The following is a 25164-nucleotide window of genomic DNA, read 5'->3' as shown; positions in this document are numbered from 1 at the left end:
TTCATCTTGACAGTAGAGGTGGGTTAACATTGACTTCTCTAACTTCCATTAATGCCCCACCTCCCCTTTGTACCCCATCCCTTACTTATTTATTTATTATTATTATTATTATTTTTCTCTTTCTTTTTTCTCCCTCTGTCCCTCTCACTATAACTCCTTGCCCATCCTCTGGGCTCCCCTCCCCCTCTCTTTCTTCCTTGGCCTCCCGTCCCATGATCCTCTCCCTTCTCCAGCCTTGTATCCCTTTTGCCAATCACCTGTCCAGCTCTTGGCTCCATCCCTCCCCCTCCTGTCTTCTCCTATCATTTCGGATCTCCCCCTCACCCTCCAACTTTCAAATCTCTTACCAGCTCTTCTTTCAGTTAGTCCTGACGAAGGGTCTCGGCCCGAAACGTCAACTGTCCCTTAGCAGAACATTGGTTCGTGTTGATTACATGTTCAAATTTATGGAGCTGATGTGGATTTATGTTTCCTGGTACAGATCACCACTCATTTTGAGAGCTTTCTGTGCACCAATGAGCTGTCGGATTTCATCGAGTGTTACAGTAACCTGTGGCTCTTTTCCTTTTTCTCTCTCCACTGTAAAATTCCTTTTGGAAATTTGTCTGCCTCCTGATCTGCCAATACTCATTTTAAGATTAAGTGAGAGTGAATTATATGTAGGAATTGGAAAAGGACCAAAGATAATGGGATTAATCTGCATTGTCAAATCATCTCTCTGCAGAATTTTGAGAACAAATCCTTTCGTAAAAGTGGGGATGGAAAACCTAAATGGTATACCGTTTATGGCATTACTCCCTAATGTATCTTCAGCCCCTTCACATATTGCTGTGTACTCTAGCATTAACAGTGGGTAGAGTAAACTGGACCCAGAACTGACATGCAAAATTCAGGCCAACATGTAGTTTGTCCTGACGAAGGGTTCCGGCCCAAAACGTTGACTGATCATTTCCACGGATGCTGCCCGACCTGCTGAGTTCCTCCAGCATGTTGTGAATGTAGTTTGTCGTTGCATTTGGATATTAGATTTCATCCATTGTCTGGGCCATTGTGTTCATGCTAACACCCATTTCCTCCAAGAAGACCACAAACTTGTTGTAGGGTTTGGAGGCTTACATGTCTCAGTGACTTGGAGACCTATGTTGGCTGGAGTCAGGGCTTTATGCTTTAGCTCTTGGTTGGGTCACCCATGCCAAACAGATCAAAGGGTAGAGGCTAGACTAAGAGTGGTCCACTAGTCCTCCAGGTTTGGGGGTTCAGCTCAAGGCAAACAACCCTGAATGGTCAAACAAAATTGTTACAGAAACAGCAATGAAGAACCCTTCTACATCTAAGTGCGAGGGTATACCTGAGTCTCCACCTGGGACTTGCATGACTGACAGTAGTGAGAACTGAGAGGAAGCTACTGACATGATGAAGGGAGCTCTGAGCACTGCCAGAGATAGAAGATCTTCACTGCTGCCCTAAACGCCAGTGGCTTAACAGGCAGTAAGTAAGTAACACCCATTCAGGTCCATCACGAAAGCAAATATATAATTGAATTGGCCAAAAAGATATTTGAGGCAGTGATGAAGTGAATTATCTCCGGAATGATGGATGGGATGGACTTCTGTAGTTCTGGAGAAGATGAGGTTCAGGTGAGTGCAGCTGGTGACTATTTGATGTGCACCAACCACAGAAGCTTCTTAAAGCTTCCATCCCCATGGCAGCAGCATGATAATGGCCCACACACATATGCTGGGGAGGAGAGAGACACCACAGGCCTTCAGGGTTCTCAAATAGAAACTCTGAAGTGCTTACGGAGGGGATAGATCAGGGGAATGTGCTGTGTACCTGGGAGATGGGAGATTGGATGGACAACACACCTGCATGTAACGTTGCTGTAGAAAAGCAGCATCCATCATCAGAGATCCTCACCACCCAGGCCATGCTCTTTTCTCACTGCTGCCATCAGGTAGAAGGTACAGGAGCCTCAGGACTCACACCACCAGGTTCAGGAACAGTTACTACCCCTCAACCATCAAGCTCTTGAATAAAAGGGGATGACTACACTCATTTCAGGATTCTTTTATTGTTCTTTCATGCTCGTTATTTATTGCTATTTATTTATGTCGGCATTTGTACAGCTTGTTCACAGTTAATAGTTCCTGATGTTTACGGTTCAGAGTTACTCTTCGCTAGCGTTGCTAAGTATGCCCACAGAAAAAGAATCTCAGGGTTGTATGTGGTGACATGTATGTACTCTGACAATAAATTTTACTTTGAACTTTGAATTTTATCTAGCAATACTCTCAGCTCCACTGCACAAATTAGTGCAAAAGGATGTACAGTGAACGTTGACTGAAGCTCAAGAAAAGGTTTTTGTGCTTTCTGAAGAACTATTAGTTACCATTTGCTGATGTGCTAGTCCACTACTCAATAGACAGAGTTAATCTTAACTTATCACACAAAAAACGTAGTGGTTAGCAGTGCCATTACAGCTCAGAGCCCTGGAGTTCAAAGTTCAATTCTGGTGCCGTCTGTAAGGAGCTTGTATGTTCTCCCCGTGACCACGTGGGCTTAAGACCACAAGATGTAGGTGCAGAATTAGGCCATTTGGCCCAACAAATCGGCTCTGCCATTTCATCATGGCTGATCAATTTTCTTCTCAGCCCCAATCTCCTGTCTTCTCCCTGTATCCCTTCATGCCCTGACCAATCAAGAATCTTTTAACCTTTTGCCTTAAATATACATAAAGACTTGGCCTCCACAGCTGCCTGTGGCAATGAATTCCACAGATTCACCACTCTCTGGCTAAATAAACTCCTCCTCCTCATCCTCACTCTAAAAGGACGCCCCTCCATTCTGAGGCTGCGCCATCTGGTCCTAGACTTCGGATGCTCTGGTTTCCACCCACAGTCCAAAGATGTACTAGTTAGTAGGTTAACTGGTCATTGTAAATTGTTTGGTGATTAGGCTAGGATTAACTAGCTGGGGTGCTGGGATGGGCGGCTCGTTGGGCTGTAAGGGCCAGTTCTGCACTGTACCTCTAAATCAATTAAAACCATATAGTGGTGTCACATCAAGAGGAAGGCAATTCTGAAAAGAGATAGGGTTTACGTCCAGAACACTGACTGCAGCAGAGAAATAGTACACTCAGTTGGAGGTTTAGACATCATGTTTAAAATGCATTAGATCTTTAAGCACACTTATGGATATAACTTCACCAACTGCTTTTACTATTAGCCCTTAATTTCCTGTTTCATGTTTCAGACTGGTGTCTCACGTAGTTTCCCAATAAACTCAAAGTTGGGTTTTGACCTTATATTCAAAGCCAGGAATACTATGGAAGCAAATATGCTCTCAGATATCCTTGAGTATCACAGGTGGGCAGTTGAAGGAAAACAGGGAAAAATGTCTTGTATTGCCTCTCGGAGGCCAGACTTTCTACCAGAGCATGGGTTTTGGGTTAAGGGTGAAAGGTGAGAAGTTTAAGGGAAACATGAGAGGAATCTTCTTCACTCAGAGGGTGGTGAGAGTGTGGAACGAGCTGCCAGCACAAGTGGTGCATACGAGCTCAATTTCAACATTTAAGAGAAACTTGGATAGGTACATGTATGGTAGAGGTGTGGTCCTGGTGCAGGTCAATGGGAGTCGATGGTTTGCCACAGAATGGATGGGCTGACGGGCCTGTTTCTCTGCTGTACTTTTCTATGACTCTATGAGCACCTGGAAGATTTTATACAGTAACACAATTAACTGTTAGGGTGTATATGATTTATGTAACAATGGAAACGAGTGCATGTAGTTGGCGGATCTGTTTTTGATGCTTTTAGAAGCTTGTCTTGTGTTTCAGTTTGATTTCTGGCCAATGGCATTTCGGTTTCTGTCTGTAAGGGCTGTGTTTGCAAACAAGTGCACACACATAGCGGATCTGAAGAGTGAAATCAACTTCCTAAATGCCAAAGCTTAATCTTTGCACTTTTTGTATAGTGAGATAAAACACCTCTCTGGAGAAGAACTTGTATCTATAATCTGAACTAGAGGCATGAAAGCTGAATAACTGGAGGACAGCTGACACAAAGAAATAGGGGAAATCTTTTGTGATGCTCGAGGTCAGAGATATTACTGGTGACTCTGTGGCGGTGGGAGTGGAACTGATATGGTTTCAGCTCCCTGGGCAACATCCCTTTTGCTGTATCTTAAGAACTAGCAACAATGAGTGTTCACTCCTACCCCTTACGCCTGGCACACCGCAAAGAACTATTTGTGATCACCCCTATATTTCTCATCCACAAGCTGCCACAACAAGATATAATCTAAACTATCAGGGTTCTGCATGTGCCCAGGTGACACCTAGTCTACATCAACACTGCTTCTCCAACTTCATTCCACTGTCTTGATTCTGTCATCACACACAAAATGCTGGAGGAACCCTGCAGGTCAGGCAGCATCTATGGAGCGAAGTGAACTTCTCTTGTGTCATGCTCCCTGTCTGATGTCTAGCACTGAATAAACACAAATTTCTTTCAAGGAACTGACTGAAGTCTTCGCTCCCAGTCACAATTGCAGCTTTTTAGCCAAGATTAATCTGGCCTTTTCACAGCCCGTATGCTGAGTTTCTCTCATTAAATTAATTGAAGTTCATGTGCAATTCAGACTGTAACCAATAGCAATCACAAGGAGAGCAGGCCAGCGTCTTGACTTTCTCAAGAGGTTAAAGATGTCTGGCTTGTCACCAACACTCTAAAAACTTCTACAGAAGTACTGTTGAAAGTGTCCTGCATGACTGCATCATGATCTGGTGCGGACTTTCAACTGTGCAGGAACAGAAGAAACTACAGTCGGTAGCCCAATACCTCATGAGTACATCCCTCCTGACCATCAAGGAGGCAGCATCCATCATCAAAGATGACCCACCAGCTTCTCACAGCTACCACTGGGCAAGTGGCACAGATGCCGCAAGTCCCACCACCAGGTTCAAGAACAGCTACTTCCCTTCAACCATCTGGTTCTTGAACCAACCAGCAAAACCCTAATACTATAGTTCAGCAACATTATCACATTTTGATCACTTTGCACTAAAAGAGTCTTCACTTTTTGTTCTAATTGTGCTCCTTCTTGTAAAAATTGTATATAATTTATGCTTTACTTGTGAGAACTGCTTATTTGATACCGAATGCCAGCAATGCTGCTGCAAGTATGTTTTTCATTGCTCCTGTGTATATGTCAATAAACGCAACTTTGACAATTTTTGCCTAACCTGTCTCCCACCACTACCCTCAGTTCTTGTAAATTCACACACAAAGTCTCCAGTGCATCATTTTCAAAATTTCCCGTTCACTGATCGGCCTTACTCTCCCATGTCCCTTTGTGCTCCCCAGCCCCATAGCTGAGATCCACTCTAATCCTGTGTTTTCCGTAACCCCCTATTTTAATCACTTCACTTTTGCCAGCCTCTGAAAAATGGTCCTTATAACCAATCTCTTTATAGTGTAACACAGCACCCTTCAGCCCAGCTTGTTAATGCCAATCAAGATGCCCACCTGAGCCAGTCTTACTTGCCCATGTTCATCCTGTATTCCTCTAAACCTCTCCTATTCAAATGTCTTTGAAGTATTGTTATTGGACTCAACCACTTCCTCTGGCAGCTCATTCCATTTATGCACCACTCTCTGCATGAAAGAGCCCTTCAGGGCACTTTTAAATCTTTCCCTCCTCGCCTTTTGTCTATTCACCCAATTTATGTCCTTCATGATTTTGACCAAATGTTTTGCCTAACATATATTACGTATGACAACCTGTTTAATTAGGTTCCTGCGATCATTTTGGATTGTTTGGTTATATTGCAGACCCCAATTAAGTGTGGGCAGGTGTTTGCTGTGGAACCTTATTCCACCGTACACAGACAGTCAGGCTCATGTGATGACCAGCCTCAGAGAAACAGTGAGCAGAATGACATTGCTCTCAGGCCAAAGGAGAAAACTGTCCTGAAAGGCTGGAGGTCTGAGCAGAGTGAGGGACACTGAGCTTTGCCCACGTTGGTCAATTCTGCTGCAGCTGCCTTTCCCTGTGCCCTGAGTTGAGACATCCATCCTTTACTGATCAGAAACAGCAGCCGTGGGGAAGTCACGTCTGCTGTCTGAGCAAATTAGAGCCCGGCTGGTGATACATGCTTTGGCAAAAGGGTGAGTCACCGTCTTATCTGACGATCCCACCTTCCTCAGGCTGCCTTTACTGGGTGCATTTTGATTACTTAGACGTACTTATACAAAATGCTTAAAACCACCCCTCTACGTCCGTGTGCCATCATTAGCTTCAGACAACTGAAAATCGGCAAGGAAGCAGGCAGTCTGAGGGTCACTTCCACTTGGGGTGCCCAAGGAGCTGACAGCCGATGTCCTCCGCTGCACTGGGATTACCAGTGGCCAAGCACGGCCTGGGGCCCCTGGCATTCCTGTAAAAGTCAGCAAAGGACAGCGAGGGCACCTTCCCCTTAACTCCGTGGGAATTGCTTGTGATGCCACCAGTGCTGGGTGGAGCACCGTGGAGGATACAGTTCCCTGTCCTTTGCTCATTCCTTGGGGCACAGCATGTCCAATCTGTGAAAATACACAAGATACAGCAACCATCTGGGCTGGGAATCAGGGACTGTTAGACCATGTTGGACAAGACCCAATCTTCTGGCTTTGAGTACAAATCCTGGCCTTTATACCAGATCTAGTCCAAAGGGTACAGTACTGGGGGGCTAACCTCTACAGCAGGATTAGTCCATCTGCCAACGAGTCATACAACATGCAAACAAACCTTTCCGCCTGCATCAAACATCAACCATCCACTTACACGAATCCTGCAATGATCCCATTTCTTCCCACATTCCTATCAACTCTCCTCCCGGATTCTATTACATATGGACACACTGGGGACAATACACTGGGGACAATCCACAGTGGCCAATCAACCTACCAACCTGCATGTCAGAGGGAACCGGGCAGCCCAGGGCACGCACGCATAGTTGCAAAGAGAACATGCAATCCTTCACACAGATAGCACAGAAGGTCATGGTTGAACATGGGTCACTGGAGTTACTAGGCAGCAGCTCCACCGGCTGTGCTGTGGTTCGTGGGTAAAGTGGCACAATAGCACAACGCTTGAGAGTACAGCTGACCCGTGTTCAATTCCCGCTGCTGCCCATAAGGAGCTTGTATGTTCTCCCCGGAACCATGTAGTTTTCCTTTGGGTGCTCTGGTTCCTCCCACAGTCCAAAGATGTAGCAGTTGATTGGTTAATTGGTCATTGTAAATTGTCCCGAATTTGGACAAGAATTAAATCAGGGGTTTGCTGGGTGGTGCAACTCAAAGGGCCTATTCCACACTGTATCTCAATAAATAAATAAACTAAGAGTGAATGTCTTCCCATATTGATACCTGGTGACCCTCGGTGCCTCAGTCCACACTTCATTTATTGCTGGCACACCAGGGCCGCTTATTACTGCAGATATAGAATGCAACCTTCCCTTAATGAGGAAGTCTCCATACAGTGACAGCTCAAAATCATTTAGAACAATAACAAATTGAATAATGCAGAAACTGAAACACACATGTGTGAAATCCAACTCCTGTGCCTTTCCCTTGTCTCTACCCTGGTGCAACACTACATGGGCCTCTCTGTCTGCTGGAAGTCTGCTCCCTGTCCTTGTGCCCACAGGATGTCCTGGTTGACCACAAGAAGACCCTTCACTGGATGTGTTGGCCTCAGGCTGCTGTCCAGGACAACTGAAGGAGCAGTCTGCCCAGCCACCTGCGCAGAATGGGGGAGTATGTTGGCTGAGAAGCTGTGGTGGGTGGGTGTTGGAATCTTGTCGGGGGGGGGTGGGAATAACTTCAGAACGGAAAACCTGCTCACCAGGGAACTTCTCAGTGCAATGACCTCCCTGCAATCCGAGTGCTTTACCAAAGCTCCAGACTCAGGACTGGGGCTCAGTCGCTGGCAGCCCCTGAGGCAGAGGTCCTGCTGTCCACGCTTCTCCTGGGATCCACACAGTAAGAAGCCATGAGACATAAGGAGTGCTGTGAGAAACTACTCCCCACTGCCATTTACTTTATCCTGCTGCAGAGCAATCTGCTTCAATCTCTGATCATACACTTTCCCATTAACTCTCCAAAGATTCTACCACTGATCTTCCCACCAGGGGCAATTTAGCAGAGGCCACTTAGCTCATTGACACACACAGCTATTGGAAATAATTTAGAAAACGTGTAGCCCTGGTGGTTGATGGTTGGGTTGAGTTGTTCTTTGACCTTGGCTATTTACTTGCAAACGTTTTGTCCATGTGACGAGACATCGTCAGTGTACTGTTGATTGTGGTATGTCCTCCGAATGTGAGCTGCCAGTGGAAGTGGTGGATGCAGGGTCAATTTCAACACTTAAGAAAAATTTGGATAGGTACATGGATGGCTGTGGGCTGGGAGCAGATCGATGGGATGAGGCAGATTAATGGTTTGGCACAGACTGGATGGGCCAAGGAGCCTGTTTCTGTGCTGTAGTGTTCTATGACTCTATGGCTCTAAATTCTGATGGATCCATCATAGTTTACTCCTAGTGCTATCCTTGCAGAGTACTCAGTGAGTTCCTGTTAATATTTTCTCTCTGAGAAGCTTATCAATTTCTGTCTTTAGTTTGTGCTTCACGAACATAATCGTGCTTCACGAACATAATCGTGCCCTTGGCTTGATATGTCCTGGAGGGGCATCACTTATTTGTGACTGTATGTTTTACTGCTATTGTAATTATATGTGCTACAAGTACATTGTGTTATGTGTGATGCAGGTTCTGTGCTTTGCATCTTGGCCCCAGAGGAACGCTGTTTCATTCGGCTGTGTTTATGTGTATGGTGGAATGACAATTAAACTTGAACTTGATTTCCCTTGCATTTCTGTGTTTTAGAGTCAAGTGCTGCATTCGACTCGACTCTATTGTTAAGGCCATTTTCCTTTCCTTATCGTTTTTATAACAGACTGGTGTTAGTCTTTCCTTCTCCCTGCCTTTTTCACCTCTCAAAAAGGATTTTCTCTGCATTCCAAACAGAACTGGTGCTCATTGCCAACGTGTCCTTCCTTAAAACACAGGAAAGGCGCTGCCCGAGTTTTCTCATTCAGGAAGTGTTTTTTTTTCAAGTCAGCTGTGTGTTGATCAATCTAAATAGTATCTGCCAAAGATCACATGGTACAAAAGTGACAAGAGCTCTCTGAACCTGCACACTTGGAGGAAAACAAACAAGAGAGACTGGAAAACCAGCCCCCTCTCCATGGAGTTTACCCACACTTCTCACTGCCTCAGTAAGGCAGCAACATCAGAGATGTCCCCTCGCACTCCGGTCATTCTCTCTTCTCTCCTCTTCCTTTGGACATCAGATACAAAAGCCTAGAATCACATACCACTAGACTTAAGGGCAGCTTTTATCCCACTGTTCCAAGACTATTGAACAGTCCTCTTGTACGGTAAGATGGGCTTTTGACCTCACAATCTACCTTGTTATGACCTTGCACTTTTTGATCTCCCTGTACTGCACGTTCTCTGTAACCGTAACACCCTTACTGTTTTTTCCCTGGTACTGCCTCAGTATGCTGATGGGATGAAATGAACAGTGCAGATGGCATGCAAAAAAAAAGTTTTCACTCTTCCTCAGTACATGTCATGATAATAAACCGATTTAACAATTTCCCAAATACGACTTAAATTATACAGCTTTTGACAAGAGCTGAGGTAAGTGTAGGAATAGTGGAGGTGCTGTCTCATTAAGCCTCAACCCTGACCGCATGCCGTGGGTAATCCTGAGAGAAGTCTGCAACCTGTGCCTTCCCATTCACCTTCCCATTCAGACCTCATCTACTTACTTACTCTCTGTTAATTGATGCATAGGTTTAAAAATCACTAAACCTTATATGGCCTACAATCTCCCCAGCTCTGATGCTTTGACCAATCATATAGGCTGTGACTACAATTTTTCAGTCTTCATTGGCTCCAGGACTAGAGCTTTGAAGGACTGCTAATGTCAGACCATTGTTAAAGATGATGATGGGATAAATCTTATAATTAGAGACCAGATAAGTTAACTAAGGAATGGTATAAATCTTCATTCGGCAAAGCAGATTCATCAGGAAAAGTCAAAATAAATTTAAGGGGAAATTCTTTCTGTCTAGCTTAACTGAACATTTGTCAGAGGTAATAGAAACATAGAAGAAACATGGAAACATAGAAAACCTACAGTTCAATACAGGTCCTTCAGCCCACAATGCTGTGCCGAAGATGTACTTACTTTAGAAATTACCTAGGGTTACCCACAGCCATCTATTTTTCTAAGCTCCATGTACCTATCCAGGAGCCTCTTAAGACACCCTATTGTATCCACCTCCACCACCGTTGCCGGCAGCCCATTCCACACACTCACCACTCTCTGCGTAAAAAAACTTACCCCTGACATCTCCTCTGTATCTACAACCAAGCACCTTAAAACTGTGCCCTCTCGTGATAGCCATTTCAGCTCTGGGAAAAAGCCTCTGACTATCCACACGATCAATGCCTCTCATCATCTTATACACCTCTATCAGGTCACCTTTCATCCTCCGCCGCTCCAAGGAGAAAAGGCCGAGTTCACTCAACCTATTCTCATAAGGCATGCTCCCCAATCCAGGCAACATCCTTGTAAATCTCCTCTGCAACCTTTCTATGGTTTCCACATCCTTCCTGTAGTGAGGTGACCAGAACTGAGCAAAGTACTCCAAGCGAGGTCTGACCAGGGTCCTATATAGCTGCAACATTACCTCTCGGCTCTTAAACTCAATCCCACGGTTGATGGAGGTCAATGCACTGTATGCCTTCTTAACCACAGAGTCAACCTGCGCAGCAGCTTTGAGTGTCCTATGGACTCGAACCCAAGACCCCTCTGATCCTCCACACTACCGAGAGTCTTACCATTAATACTATATTCTGCCATCGTATTTGACCTACCAAAATGAACCTCCTCACACTTATCTGGGTTAAACTCCATCTGCCACTTCTCAGCCCAGTTTTGCATCCTATCAATGTCCCGCTGTAACCTCTGACAGCCCTCCACACTATCCATAACACCCCCAACCTTTGTGTCATCAACAAACATACTAACCCATCCCTGCACTTCCTCATCCAGGTCATTTATGAAAATCATGATGAGTAGGGGTCCCAGAACAGATCCCTGAAGCACACCACTGGTCACTGACCTCCATGCAGAATATGACCCATCTACAACCACTCTTTGCCTTCAGTAGGCAAGCCATTTCTGGATCCACAAAGTCTGGTCCCCTTGCATCCCATGCCTCCTTACTTTCTCAACAAGCCTTATCAAACGCCTTGCTGAAATCCATATACACTACAACTATTGCTCTACCTTCATCAATGTGTTTAGTCACATCCTCAAAAAATTCATTCCAGCTTGTAAGGCACAACCTGCCTTTGACAAAGCTATGCTGACTATTCCTAATCATATTATGCCTCTCCAAATGTTCAGAAATCCTGCCTCTCAGGATCTTTTCCATCAACTTACCAACCACTGAAGTAAGACTCACTGGTCTATAATTTCCTGGTCTATCTCTACTCCCTTCTTGAATAAGGGAACAACATCTGCAACCGTCCAATCCTCTGGAACGTCTCCTGTCACCATTGATGATGCAAAGCTCATTGCCAGAGGCTCAGCAATGTCCTCCCTCACCTCCCACAGTAGCCTGGGGTACATCTTGTCCAGTCCCGGTGACTTATCCAACTTGATGCTTTCCAAAAGCTCCAGCACATCCTCTTTCTTAATATCTACATATTCAAGCTTTTCAGTCTGCTGCAAGTCATCCCTACAGTCGCCACGATCCTTTTCCATAGTGAGTACTGAAGAAAAGTATTCATTAAGTACCTTCACTACCTCTTCCGGTTCCATACACACTTTTCCACTGTCACACTTGATTGGTCCTGTTCTCTCACATCTTATCCTCTTGCTCTTCACATACTTGTAGAATGCCTTGGGGTTTTCCTTAATCCTGCTCGTCAAGGCCTTCTCATGGCCCCTTTCTAGCTCTCCTAATTTCATTCTTAAGCTCCTTCCTGCTTGACTTATAATCTTCTAGATCTCTATCATTACCTAGTGTTTTGAACCTTTCATAAGCTTTTCTTTTCTTCTTGACTAGGTTTTCTGCAGCCTTTGTACACCATGGTTCCTGTACCCTACCAAACTTTCCCTGTCTCATTGGAATGTACCTATGCAGAACGCCATGCAAACATCCCCTGAACATTTGCCACGTTTATGCCGTACATTTCCCTGAGAACATCTGTTCCCAATTTATGCTTCCAAGATCCTACCTGATAGTTTCATATCTCCCCTTACTCCAATTAAACATTTTCCTAATTTGTCTGTTCCTATCCCTCTCCAATGCTATGACAAATGAAATAGAATTGTGATCACTATCTCTAAAATGCTCTCCCACTGAGAGACCTGACACCTGACCAGATTCAATTCCCAATACCAGATCAAGTACAGCCTCTCCTCTTGGAGGCTTATCTACATATTGTGTCAAGAAACCTTCTTGAACACACCTAACAAACTCCACCCCATCTAAACCCCTCACTCTAGGGAGATGCCAATCAATATTTGGGAAATTAACATCTCCCACACAACAACTTGTTATTATTACACAGTTCCAGAATCTGTCTCCCTATCTCGATGTCCCTGTTACTATTGGGTGGTCTATAAAAAACACCCAGTAGAGTTATTGACCCCTTCCTATTCCTAACTTCCACCCACAGGCACTCCGTAGACAACCCCTCCATGACTTCCTCCTTTTCTGCAGCCGTGACACAATCTCTGATCAACAGTACCATGCCCCACCTCTTTTGCCTCCCTCCCTGTCCTTTCTGAAACATCTAAAGCCTGGCACTCTAAGTAGCCATTCCTGCCCCTGAGTCATCCAAGTCCATGTAATGGCCACAACATTATAGCTCCAAGGACTGATCCACCCTCTAAGCTCATCCACTTTGTTCATGATACTCCTGGCATTGAAATAGACACATCTCAAACCATCATTCTAAGCGTATCCCTTCTCTATCACCTGCCTATCCTCCCTCTCACACTGTCGCCAAGCTTTCTCTATTTGTGAGCCAACTGCCCCTTCCTCCGTCTCTTCAGCTTGGTTCCCACCCCCCAGCAATTCTAGTTTAAACTCTTCCCAATAGTCTTAGCAAACCTCCCTGCCAGGATATTGGTCCCCCTGGGATTCAAGTGCAACCTGTCCTTTTTGTACAGGTCACGCCTGCCCCAAAAGAGGTCCCAATGATCCAGAAATCTGAATCCCTGCTCCCTGCTCCAATTCCTCAGCCACACATTTATCCTCCACCTCATTCTAGTCCTATACTCACTGTCATGTGGCACAGGCAGTAATCCTGAGATTACGACCTTTGCGGTCCTGCTTCTCAGCTTCCTTCCTAACTCCCTGTAGTCTGTTTTCAGGACCTCCTCCCTTTTCCTACTTATGTCGTTGGTACCAATGTGTACCACAACCTCTGGCTGTTCACCTCCCCACTTCAGGATTTCGTGGACGCGATCAGAAACATCCCGGACCCTGGCACCTGGGAAGTAAACTACCATCCATATTTCTTTCCTACATCCACAGAATTGCCTGTCTGACCCCCTAACTATAGAGTCCCCTATTACTGCTGCCATCCTCTTCCTTTCCCTACCCTAACTGAGCCACAGGGCCAGACTCTGTGCCAGAGGTGCGGCCACTGTTGCTTCCCACAGGTAGGCCGTTCTCCCCCCCAACAGTACTCAAAGAGGAGTACTTATTGTTAAGGGGGACAGCCACAGGGGTACTCCCTAGTATCTGACTCTTGCCTTCCCCTCTCCTGACTGTTACCCACCTATCTGTCTCCCGAGGCCCCGGATTGACTACCTGCCTATAGCTCCTCTCTATCACCTCCTCACTTTCCCTGACCAGACAAAGGTCATCGAGCTGCATCTCCAGTTCCCTAATGCAGTCCCTAAGGAGCTGCAGCTCGACACACCTAGCACAGATGTGGCCATCTGGGAGGCTGGGAATCTCCTGGACTTCCCACTTCTGACACCCAGTACAGAACACCAGCCTCACGGACATACTTCCTGTTTCTATTCCTCACAGGTAACCTACTGCGCCTCGACCCATTATCGCCAAAGCCCTCCTACTCTGACTCCCTCTACTCCCACGTCCGCTCTATAAAGCTGTCTTCTTTTTAGATTCTTCCCACCAGTCTAACTCACTGACGTCCAAGCGCCTGCACAGTTGTGCCTCGATCAAACCGCTGAAGAAAAAATGCTCTCCTTTTAAGTTCTTCCCGCCTGTCTAATTCGCTGATGTCCACACTCCTGCACAGTCCTGCCTCGATCAAATAGGGATGTTTGATGAGGGAAGTGCACTTAATGTCATCTGCATAGATTTTAGCAAGACTTTTGACAAGGTCTTGCCTGACAGGGTGGTTAAAAGTGAAAGCCCATGGGATCCTAGGCAGACTGACAAGCTGGATCCAAATTGGCACAGAGACAATAGTTACCACAGAGGTAATCATCAATTGGTGCTTAGTACGTGGCCCCTTGCTTTTTAATGACATGCCAAATGCAGGAGGTATAATAAAGAAGCCTGGATTTGACACAAACCTGGCCGAGGAGGAAATGTTGACCTGCAGGAAGATGGTTTACTCAATCTGGACAGGAAGCAGGAAATGCAATTTGATGAAAAGTTGCTTTAGGGAATGTTTTTGAGGAATTGTTGAAAAGTAAATACGATTATCCTGATCAATATGGAATTTAAAGCAATCTTACCTTTACAACATGTTTGTCTAATCTTGGCATTTATAATTTCTGTTCCTTCCTAGCTACAACTATACACCATCAGGATAGGACTGTCGAGTCTTTCAAAAGCAGAGGTGGAGGAGTAGGCCTCATGATCAACTCCTCTTGGTGCACAAATGTATTAGTGATGTCCCAATTCTGCTCACCAGACCTGGAATACCTCACAATTAAGTGTTGTCCATTTTGCCTGTCATGGGAGATTTCTGCAATCATTTTGGTAGCAGTGTACATTCCACCTCAGGCCAATGTCAAGCATGGTCTAGATGATCTGAGCAATGGGATTAACATGCACGAAACAGTGCACCCTAACACTTTCACCATCATTTTGGGAGATTTTAATCAGGCCAGCCTGAAAAAATCACGAACCAACTACCATCAACAAATCACTTGCAATACCGGAGGAAACAACACAATGGACCACTGCTACACCACCATCAAGAGTGCCTACCGTGCTATTCCACACCCTCACTTCGGGAAGTCTGATCACCTGGTTGTACTTCTACTCCCTGAGTACAGGCAGAGACTGAAGACTGCAGCACCAGCAGTGAGGACCAAGAAGGTATGGACAAGGGAAACACAGGAGTGCCTACAGGACTGCTTTGAATTGGTGGGCTGGACTGTATTCAGGGATTCATCTTCAAATCTGGATGAGTATGCTGCAGTTGTTACCGACTTCATTAAAACCTGTGTGGATGAGTGTGTGCCTACAAAGACTTACTGTACATTCCCAAACCAAAAGCCATGGATGAACCAGGAGGTTTGTCATCAGCTGAAGGTTAGGTCTGTGGCATTCAAGTCTGGCAACCCAGGCCTGTACCAGAAAACCAGGTATGATTTGCAGAGCGCTATTTCAAGAGCAAAGAAACAATTCCAAGTGAGGTTAGAGGCGACATTGGATGCACGGCAACTCTGGCAGGGTCTGCAAGACATTACTTCCTACAAAGTGAAACCCAATAGCATGAATGGCAGCGATGCTTCACTACCAGATGAACTCAACGCCTTCTATATCCGCTTTGAAAGGGGGAACACAACTACAGCTGTGAAGATCCCTGCTGCACCTGATGACCCTGTGATCTCTGTCTCAGAGGCCGATGTTAGGCTGTCTTTAAAGAGAGTGAACCCTCACAAGGCAGAAGGTCCCAATGGAGTACTTGGTAAGGCTCTGAAAACCTGTGCCAGCCAACTGGCGGGAGTATTCAAGGACATTTTCAACCTCTCACTGTTATGGGTGGAAATTCCCATAAAGGCAACAATTATACCAGTGCCTAAGAAGAATAATGTGAGCTGCCTTAATGACTATCACCTGGTAGCACTCACATCTACAGTGATGGAATGCTTTGAGAGGTTGGTCATGACTAGACTGAACTCCTGCCTCAGCAAGGACCATTGCAATTTGCCTATCACCACAATAGGTCAACGGCAGCCACAATCTCAATGGCTCTCCACATGGCTTTAGACCACCTGGACAACACAAACACCTACGTCAGGATGCTGTTCATCGACTGTAGCTCAGCGTTTAACGCCATCACTCCCACAGGGGCGTGAGCTTATCCCACTGCTTTACTCTCTCTATAACCACGACTGTGTGGCTAGGCATAGCTCAAATACCATCTATAAATTTGCTAATAATACAACCATTGTTGGTAGTATCTCAGATGGTGACGAGAGGGCGTACAGGAGTGAGATATGCCAACTAGTGGAATGGTGCCACAGCAACAACCTGGCACTCAATGTCAGTAAGATGAAAGATCTGGTTGTGGAGTTCAGGAAGGGTAAGATGAGGGAACACAAACCAATCCTCATAGAGGGATCAGAAGTGGAGAGAGTGAGCAGTTTCAAGTTCTTGGGTGTCAAGATCTCTGAGGATCTAACCTGGTCCCAACATATCTATACAGCTCTAAAGAAGGCAAGACAGCAGCTATATTTCATTAGGAGTTTCAAGAGATTTGGTTTGTTAACTAAAACACTCGAAATCTTCTATAGAACTGGGTGGGCACAGGAGTACATTCAGCCAGAGACTCATTCCACCGAGATGCGACACAGAGCGTCATAGGAAGTCATTCCTGCCTGTGGCCATCAAACTTTACAACTCCTCCCTTGGAGGGTCAGACACCCTGAGCCAATAGGCTGGTCCCGGACTTATTTCCTGGCATAATTTACATATTACTATTTAACTATTTATGGTTTTATTACTATTTAATTATTTATGGTGCAACTGTAACGAAAACCAATTTCTCCCGGGATCAATAAAGTATGACTAGATGTACCGTGAAGAAAACTTTATCACTCTTTTGGAATATGTCAAGAAGGTACTATCAAATTGGTCTCCCCTTTCTTTATCGCTGATTGGATGTATCAATTCTATTAAAATGAATATTTTGCCTAAATTTTTATATTTATTTCAAGCCCTACCTGCTTTTATTCCTAAATCCTTTTTTGACTCTTTAGACTCTATCATATCTTCTTACTTATGGAAGAATAAAACCCCCCGATTAAACAAAGTTCACCTTCAGAAAACTAAAAAAAATGGGGGATTAGCCCTACCCAATTTTAGGTTTTACTACTGGGCAGTCAACATACGCAACCTTACGTTTTGGATTTTGGACTATTTTTAATCTATTCAATATACATATATATATAATTACTGTAAACTATTTATTTTATTTTATTTTCCATATTACTATGTATTAGATTGTACTGCTGCTGCTAAGTTAACAAATTTCATGACACATAATAAACCTGATTCTGATTTAACAATGGACCTTATACATAACTTTCACTAGACTTTCTAATTCTTTTCTAATTTTGTTATCCAGGTCTCAGCTACCTGCTGATCCCTCATCTTACTTTATCACCAAAGACATTTTATTCTTAATTACTAAGGCTCCCTGTTTCTCCCTTGGCATTTTCCAGATCTTTTTTGTAGACCAAGTAACATGGGATTTTTATTTCCCTCTCCTGACTGTCTTCCATCAGGGTCCATCAAGTCATACCATTCAGGCTGAATTTTCACCTGCAGTTTATTCAATTTACACATTATTCTCTTGCATGAAGAATATTTATGCAGGTCACACACACAGACTCGCCTGTTCTAATGTTTGGCTCATACATTTCTAATTTCTTTTCCCTGCCTTAAATTCTTTAACCCTTAAGTTTTCCCTTTATCTGCAGTGCATTCCAGTACTTCTCATTCAATTGCTTTCATTCCAGCCTTTACTCTGAGCCTTGTGACACCCTGCCCCACACCCTGAACATTTTGTAATCATCCTGTTTACCTTTTCTGCTAAGATGCTGCTCAAGGCCTGGTTTCAACACCCTTGCTCCCTAGTTCACGACTAATGTTGCACACATGATCCTCCAGGAAATGGCATCAGCCTTTCTGGCCTAGAAGTACAGGCTGTTGCTTGACTGTGGTTTCATGTCATTCCCATTAGGGGAGTGATACTGATGCTAATGCAAGGCAGCCGTGACAGACTCTGGTTAACAATAACTGATGTTACAGAAGGTCATTGAGTTATATAACACAGTAACCGGCTGTTCAACCCAATTTCTCTGTATCAACTAAGGTGCCTTCCTAGGCTAGTCCAACTTGGCTGCATTTGGCCCATATCCACCACCCCTCCAAACCTTTCTGATCCATGCAGTGGTCCAAATGGTTTTGTTTAAATACTTTAATTGTCTCCTCCTCTACTAGTTCCTCTGGCAGTCTGTTCCATATATATGCACCACCCTCTGTGTGAAAAACTTGCGGCTGATGTCCACTTTAAATCTTTCCTCTCTCATCTCAGACCTATGTCCTCTGGATATAGACTCTCTTGGTGTAAACAGAGTGTCAATCCACCTCATCTATGCCTCTCGTGATTTTATAAACCACCACTCCAAGGAAAACTATTCCAACCCATCCAATCACTCCTATAATTCAAGCTGTCCAGTCCCGGCAATATCCTTGTGAATCTTTTCTTTACCCTCTTTTGCATAATCGCGTGCGTCCTACAGCATGTCCATCAGCACTGCTCAGAGTGCCCATTGCACACGGTCTGATGTGAGTAGATGGTCCAAGCCAGAGCAATGGCCCACCACAGCCACAATTCTGAGGAGTTTCATGAAAATTGCTCTACCTTCATGGGCATCAGAGATAGAGCTGACAATACCATTTGCCATGTGACACACACAGTCAGTTAGTCCCAATCAACTGAAACAACTATAAAATTACTGGGAGGACTCAGCCAGTCAAGCACCATGTGTGAAAAGAGAAACCAGGAAATGTTTCAGTTCATGGACCCTCCTCAGAACTAGGTGGAGAGTGGAGGACTTACAGATTTCAAACCAGACTTTGGTATGGGGCGGGGGAGGTGGTAGTGAGGAGTCAGGTGCACAACAAAAGACTATACAGAGATAGGTTAAGACAGATCAGGTGATATGGAGCATGAGTGCATCTGTAGTGAGGTTTTTTAAAATAACAATATGAGAAATGGACATCACCATGTTCATGGGAAACAATGAGAGTGTGAACTATCTGAAATGGGAAAATACAATGTCCTTTCCAGAATGTCGCAAAGTGCCCACACAGAAGGTAAAGATGTTCCTTTAGTTTATGTTGGGCCCCACGATGACTGGAAGTGGCTGCGGAGAGATAGGTCGGATTGGAATGGGATTGAGAATTAAAGGGGCATGCATCAGGACGATCAGGATCACTGTGGCAGACTGAGTGCAAATGCTCCACCAACCAATCACCCAGCCTGGGTTTGGTTTCTCCATCACAGAGGAGGCCACATTGTGAACTTTGAGTGCAGGAGACTAGATTGAAAGAAGTGCAAGTGAGTTGCTGCTTGGATCCCACAGTTGGTGGGAAGAGAAGAGGTGAATGCACAAGTGTTACATGTCTCTGGTTGCATCAGAAGGATAATTGACCTCAAATGTTAGCTGATTTCTCTTTCCAAAGATGCTGCTTACCTGGCTGAGTTCTTGCAGAATTTCTGTCTTAGTTTTAGATACCAGCATCTGCCTGGATCTCCTGGATTAACCAACCTGACCAGGACGTGTGAACTAATAAGAAAAATAAATTAGGCAATACTGTCGGAAAACACGGCCGTGGGTGTAGTGATATTTAAAAAGGCATCTGCCCTGGAAGGACGAGTTTTACAGGCAAGCTTCTCCCTGTCAGAACAATGCTCTTCAACAAGGAAGCTTCAAAGGAAAGAAAGCAGTTCCAGATTTTTATCTCTTGACTGGCACGTCTTTGGAGGGCTGAACTTTGAGATCTCAGAAGAAAAATGTCTTGCAATATGTTTATTATACAAAAGGAAAATTGGAGATGCACAAAGAGTGCTATCAGATTCTGACAGCACCATCCCCTGGTGCCTTTGTGACTGTGCTGTGAATGTGAATACTGCACAGTCTGGTGAGACTGACAGGTGAACACATGCATTGCATTGCTAACACTAATTCCCAGCAGTTCAAGAAAAGTCAGATCTTGACATTTTTCCTTCTCTTTAAGTTGCCTGATGACATAGCACAGAGTAAACACAATTTGAAATAATAGTTGATTAACCCCTTAGGGCACAAATTGTGACATTATCCAAAGTTCGAAGTACATATATGCAACCATATACTACCCTGAGATTCATTTTCTTGTGAGCATTCATTGAAAAATCACACACAACAAAGACGGACAAACAACCAATGTGCAAAATAAAACAAACTGTGCAAATAAGAAACAAGAAAAAAAAACAAAATAATACTAATAAATAAATATTGAGAACATGAGATGAAGAGGCCTTGAAAGTGAATCCATAGGTTGTGGGAACAGTTCAGTAATGGGGCGAGTGAAGTTATCCCCGTTGGTTCAAGAGCCTGATGGTTGAGGGGTAATAACTGTTCCTGAACCTGGTGGTGTGCGTCCTGAGGCTCCTGTACCTCCTTTACCTCCTTCCTGATGGTGGTAGTGAGAAGAGAACATGACCTGGGTGGTGGTGTTCCTTGATGATGGATGCTGCTTTCCTGCAACAGCACTGTGTAGATGTGCTCAGTGGTGAGGAGGTCTTTACCTGTGATGGACTGAGCCACGTCCACTACTTTTTATCGATGCTTTTGCTGGACAATTGGGGGTGTTGTTGATGCTTTTGCTGCTGCTGCTGCCGGTGTGGGGGAGGGGGAGGGGGCTCTGGGTTCCGTCATTCATTCTTTGGGTTCTTTCTGTTTTGTGGACGCCTGTGAAGAGTAAGAATTTCAGGTTGTGCACTGTACACATTCTCTGATATTGAACTCCAAGGCTGTTTGCAAGAAGGGAATGAGCAGACTCTATTTTCTAAGGAAGCTGAGCTCCTTCAAAGTGTACATCAGGATGTTGGTGATCTTTTACCAGTCTGTTGTAGCGAGTGCAGTTTTCTTTGCTGCTGTATGTTGGGGGAGCAGCATCGGTGCTGGTGATGCAAAAAGACTAAATAATCACATCAAAAAGGCCGGATCCGTCCTTTGCTACAACTTGGACTCTTTTGAGTTGGTGGTGGAGAGGAGGTCATTAAACAAACTGTTATCCATTATGGACAATCAGGCACATCCTCTCTGTCACCTACTGAATAAGCAGTGGAACACCCTTTCGAACAGGCTCATTCAGCTCTACTGTCACAAGGATTGTTACAGAAAATCTTTCTTACCAAGTGCAATAAGTGCATAAAACAGTTCATCTCTGTGTGACACCCTCAACCATCTCTTTGTCATCCTTTTCTCTGTAGTCTTGCTCTTTAGCTTCTGCCTGTATGCAGGTATGAGAAGGACGGCCAGATGGTCAGATTTCCCAAAATGCAGTCTGGGAATGGAACAATTGGCATTCCTGACAGTGATTGAGTGTGTTGGGACCCCTGGTGCTGCAGGTGATATGTTGATGATAATTGGGCAGAGATTTCTTCAAACAAGCCTGAATGTCTCCCTCAATGTCACAAAAACAAAGGAGCTGGTGTGGACTACAGGAGGAATGGAGACTGGATAACCCCTATTGACATCAATGGATCTGGGGTTGAGAGGGTGAACAGCTTTAAGTTCCTCGGCATACACATCACCGAGGATCTCACGTAGTCTGTACATATCGGTTGTGTGGTGAAAAAGGCACAACAGTGCCTCTTTCACCTCAGACAGTTGAAGAAGTTTGGTACAGGCCCCCAAATCCTAAGAACTTTCTATAGGGGCACAATTGAGAGCATCCTGACTGGCTGCATCAGTGCCTGGTATGGGAACTGTACCTCCCTTAATCGCAGGACTCTGCAGAGAGTGGTGCAGACAGCCCAGCGCATCTGTAGGTGTGAACTTCCCATGATTCCGGACATTTACAAAGACAGGTGTGTTAAAAGGGCCTGAAGGATCACTGGGCACAGAAACAGGCCATTTGGCCCATCTAGTCCATGCTGAACCATTTAAACTGCCCACGCCCATCGACCTGCACCAGGACCATTGCCCTCCAAACCTTATGCTACAATCTGGGAAATGGTACCGCAGCATAAAAGCCAGGATCAACAGGCTCCAGGACAGCTTCTTCCATCAGACTGCTTAATTCATGCTGACGCAACTGTATTTCTATGTTATATTGACTGTCCTGTTGTACATAATATTTATTATAAATTGCACATTGCACATTTAGACGGAGACATAACATAAATATTTTTACTCCTCATGTATATGAAGGATGTAAGTAATATATCAATTCAATTCAATGAACTCCCCAACAATGATTTAAACGGCATCGGGGTAGGCTGTTTCTCATTTGCTAATCGTTGTACTCAATATCTTGAGTCCTTGCCTAACATTGGCTTTCGGTGATATGTAAACTGCAATCAGGATCACAGAGCAGAACCCTTGTGGTAAGTAGAACGGTGGCACTTAACCATTAGCTGTTCCAGGTTGGGGGAACAAGAGTACAACAAGACCACTACATCCATGCACCACAAAGAGTTTATCATGCAATACAGACCTCCAGCTTTTGCCTTCTCTGAATCAGCAGTCCATTCCATCCAGTGTATCAGGAAGCCCTCGGGTCTACCAATGTATCCAGCATGTCTTGAGTGAGCCATTTCTCTGTGAAACACAGAACATAGCAATCCCTTATTTCCCTCCTATACAGCAATCTTGCCCTTAGGTCCTCAATCATGTTCTCCAGTGACTGTATGTACGTTTGCTAACAAGATATTGGGTAGAGGAATTTTTACATTCCACCATTTCAATCTGGCTTGGAGTCCTCCCCTACTTCCCCTCTTCCAGACGAGGGAAAAGTTTTTACATAAAGATTGTAAGGTATCTGGAAGTCACATCCAGAGGAGTGGTGGGATCCAATCCAGTCAATATGTTTAGGAGTAACTTAGAATAGGGAAGGCATAAGAGGATATGGTCCTAATGTGGGCAACACTATTAGTACGGAGGGGCTAGTGGATTGTCCTAAACATCTATTCCCTCCACCACTAGTGCATTCGCAGGGCTGCTCCAACGGAATCTTCCAAACTCCACCGAGAAGGCCAGCTGGGATAAGCAAAGTACTCTCGGATCAGAGAAACTAATGTCTGTAGTAGGGGTGGAATAATCTACACTTGGAAAGATGGGTTGACCAGGGTTAGTCTGCACGCACTTGGTGATAAGAGGTCCTATCTGACTAACACACACAAAATGATAGCCTGATAGCCCAAATCATCAACTGTTAATTTCCCCACATAGATGCAGCCTGACCTTTTGAGTTTCTTCAACATTGTGTGTGTGTGTGTTGGTTAAGATTTTCAGCATCTGCAGAATCTCTTGTGTCCCTGCCTGATGAATTTGACTTTCTTTGAAATAGTAACAAATGCACTCAGTAGCTATTTTAATGGGCACCTCCTGTATCTAATAAAGTGGCCACTGAGTGTATGTTTGTGGTCTTCTGCTGTAGCCCATCTACCTCAAGATTCACCATGTTGTGCATTCAGAGATGCTCTTCTGCACACCACTGTTGTAGCATGTGGCTATTTGAGCTACTGTTGTCGGCTTGAACCAGTCTGGCTATCTCTCTCATTAACAAGGCATTTTCGCCCACAGAATTGCCGCTCTCTGGATGTTTTTTGTGCCTTGCACCATTCTCTGCAAACTTTAGAGTCTGTTGTGAGTGAAAACCCCAGAAGATCAGCAGTTTTTGAGATACTCAAACCACCCCATCTGGCACCAACAATCATTCCATAGTCAATGTCACTTAGATCACATTTCTTCCCCATTCTGATGTTTGTTTGAACAACTGAATGTCTTGACCATGTTTGCATATTTTTTGCATTGAGTTGCTGCCACATGATTGACTGGTAAGATATTTGCAAGCAGCTGTACAGGTGTATCCAATAAAGTGGCCACTAAATGTATATTGATGAGGGCAGTACAATTAATGTCATCAACATGCACTTCAGTGAGGACTTTGACAAGGTCCCACATGAAAAACTGATTCAAAAGATGAGAGCTAACTCTCCACTAAATTCAGTAAATCCTGATAACACATACACTAAAGACATGAGCCCAAATTAAGACACTCTGCTAACACCCACATTGAGTTAATGCTCTCCATGGGCAGGCTCCTCCATATGGCTATCAATCTTGAGTCCTGGCTGTTAGTAACACTCCTGAATCTTAGAAGATCAAATCCTTGCTTATGTTGGAAATCAGCAATAAAACCAGAAAATGCTGAAACTATTCAGCAGGCTAGTGTCAGTACCTCCAGTTGAACTGTCTTTTTGTGTGTTTTCCCCTGAGAAGTCAGACTGTGGTTTTGTATTGCCATGTGCTCCTGCTCTACTCCGGCCCCAGTATTACTGTTGTCAGCGCACGTGGAGGTGCACTCACTCTGCCCTTCTCCGTGCCTCTGCTAGGATCAAGCATCAAGCTGACCACCATCGCTCCAAGGCCCCACGTTACCACCAGAGACAGTGTGTGTGGCTTTCAACCTGAGACCTGCCCCTCAAGGTGGATTCCCGCAAGCTCGCCCGCCGCTTCATCAGCCCTGCTGCCGTCCATCTCAAGCTTCCCTCCACTCTCCGCTGCATTCATCCCACCTTCCAAGTGTCCTGCATCAAGCCTTTCATGAGCCACCCCCTGTGTCCTGTCCCCAAACCCCCTCCCCCATGGCTCATCGATGGGTCAAAGGCCTTCAGGGTGTGTTGACTGCTGGACATTCGTCACCAGGGCCGTGGACTCCAATACCTTGTGGTCTGGGAGGGCTACAGTCCTGTGGAGAGGTGCTGGGTCCTCGCACGTAACATCCTGGACCCCTCACTCATCAGGGACTTTCATTG

The 25164-nt window shown here is 44.9% G+C and overlaps 1 protein-coding gene across 1 annotated transcript in view; it reads right to left on the bottom strand.

Annotated features, from left to right (window-relative positions):
- The window catches only part of dcakd (dephospho-CoA kinase domain containing), a 73358-nt gene that overhangs the window by 3547 nt on the left and 44647 nt on the right, over nt 1-25164 (bottom strand). Inside the window, exon 7 of the transcript XR_010016563.1 lies at nt 22842-22945. The gene's annotated coding sequence lies outside the window, so the exon portion shown is untranslated. The remainder of the gene's footprint in view (nt 1-22841; nt 22946-25164) is intronic.

This window comes from Mobula hypostoma, chromosome X1 (assembly GCF_963921235.1).
Source record: "Mobula hypostoma chromosome X1, sMobHyp1.1, whole genome shotgun sequence".
NCBI classification, from domain to species: domain Eukaryota; kingdom Metazoa; phylum Chordata; class Chondrichthyes; order Myliobatiformes; family Myliobatidae; genus Mobula; species Mobula hypostoma.
This window is presented reverse-complemented; position numbering and strand designations above follow the sequence as displayed.